This window comes from Hibiscus syriacus, unplaced genomic scaffold, assembly GCF_006381635.1.
Source record: "Hibiscus syriacus cultivar Baekdansim isolate YM2019G1 unplaced genomic scaffold, ASM638163v2 tig00110929_pilon, whole genome shotgun sequence".
In the NCBI taxonomy this organism is placed as follows: domain Eukaryota; kingdom Viridiplantae; phylum Streptophyta; class Magnoliopsida; order Malvales; family Malvaceae; genus Hibiscus; species Hibiscus syriacus.
The window spans coordinates 340,175-342,367 of record NW_024062916.1 but is presented as its reverse complement, the minus strand read 5'-3'; the positions used below and the strand labels follow the sequence as shown (position 1 = coordinate 342,367).

Sequence of the window (2,193 nt, the reverse complement as noted above, 5' to 3'; positions counted from 1 at the left end):
AAAGCAAAAATATGATATGGCCATTCAGTCCGTACGAATGCCTTCAAAATGAAGGTACTACCTATTTAGATGGCTAGATGAGAACAAGCTCATCGCTTTCCACCACCACCTCCAAGCTTGGGACCTTTTGGTGCGCCACCCTTTGGAATGTTACTCTTGCCCTGTGTTTTCTGTTGCTTTGCTGCTACTTCTGCTTTCTTCGCCTTCTTTTCATCCTTGGTTTTCTTGATCCTTTCCTTGATTTCTCTGAAAAGAATTAACATCTCCATAAACACACAAACCAATTACTTGTCAAAATCATCAATGACAAATATGTGAAATGAAAAAAGGCCACACACCGGAGAGCAGCTTCCCTGGCAGCATCACGAACTTCGGGTTTCTCACTCCTCTTCTTCTGGATAACTTCTAAGGTGGCACCCACAATGGATCTGGAGTAAGGCTTCTTTGTGTGCGTCTCCTCTTCTTCACAGCCTCTTGGGCAATGTCCTAAATTTATATGCATTCAGTATCAAACTAATATGAGAATAGGCAGCAGAACAATAAAAAATATATAGAAATTAGTAGCTTTCGTCCCTTAATGCTAATCATCTGATTTGGAAAAACTTTTAGAAGATAGACACTAGTGATGAAATTAGATGCCAAACATTAATAATAACATGATTTTGATGACAGTAACGTTCTTATGTCAGATTTCGAAATTAAAATATAAAATTGTGTCAACAATGCTAACACTCACCTTCTTGTGTTGCTTCCTATACATTGCTGTCCATGTAAGTTTGGATGGCTTCAGACGGTTGTGGAAGTACCTCTTGCATTTCGAATTGGAAAAGAGGAAGACCTGAAATTGAAGAAGATCACAGTTTTATTGCCAGTAGAACAACATATCAATCGCATAAATCAGAACTGGGTTGAAGTTCACCTGAGAATCAGAACGAACGAATCTGGTGCCTTTCCCTGGGTATATCTTGGCACCACTGAACCGGCAAAGCTCCGTCCTAACACACCACCAACAGAACAGTCAAGTGCAAGCTCTACAAAATCTGCCAACTATGGCACAGCGTGAAATCTAATAGAAAATAGCATTTTCCCCAAGGAAATTCAAACCGACGAATCTTCACTCAACCATCGCAAATTAACGAATTCAAACAACTATCATTAACATCACATAACTTTTTATGCAATTTGCCCAACACTAGGAAATGAACTGATTGAACTGCACGTCATTAAATGTGTATAACTAAAATTGGATGACAAGGACAATCATATTTGAAAAAGGAATTTTATTTCAGATCAGATCGACGACTCGTGCTTTAACGAAAGAAAGATGAAGAGAAGTACTTGAAACCATGGCTGCGGCTGCTGACGATGTGATTTCAACTGTGGAATCCCTAGAAACCCTAGCGGCGTAGGCAATGTATATCAAGGGTTCGTGAAAACGACCCTATCTTGCATTAAAATCACAAAATTACCAGCTAAGAGTTTGCCAAGCCTGTGAGTTTAGCCTTTACTAAAATGGGCCAAGTGAACATAGCCAACCCTAAATCTACTAAAATCATTGTTTTTTCTTTCCCTTTTCTAATTAAAAATAAACATTAGTTAACTTTTTATTCTAGATTTATAAAATATAAACATTATATTTTTATTAATTTGTTTCAATGTGCAACATTTAATGTCATCTTGTACAATTTATTAGGTCCTAATTGATTATTGTTCAAAATATCCTATTAAAGTGCTCTTTTGGGATCAAATGGATTGTGTCAATTACAGACGTCATATCCTTTAATTTGTGCATAAAGTTATAATTGATAGTAACTTATTGTTATCCGGTGTTGAATTGTTTATCTCCATAAGATGTGATCAAAGAAAAATAAGATTGAGGATGTTTCATTCAGGTCGCATCCTATCTCTCGCTCTCGCTCTCGCTTTAGAAGTTTTAAAATAATCTTTCGTGTATATATGAGTCATAGGGTCAAAATGACTACACGTAGACTAGCAGACTAAGTGGATACAATAGATAAATATGAACGTGATTCTGATAGGTTACGTGAGTTTGTTAAAGATCATGTCAACTAGTTGTAACTTTTCAAGAGATATTATGTATTTGAGTTTTTCTCTTCAAAGATATTCTCTATATGTTCCGAAATTTCCTTAATATTAAAGAGGATAAGATACTCTGGGGTTCTCCAATAACTA

The 2,193-nt window shown here is 36.3% G+C and overlaps 1 pseudogene; it reads right to left on the bottom strand.

Moving 5' to 3' along the window:
• Positions 1-1,774, bottom strand: LOC120146522 (annotated as a pseudogene).
• Between the last annotated feature and the right edge of the window lie 419 nt (positions 1,775-2,193).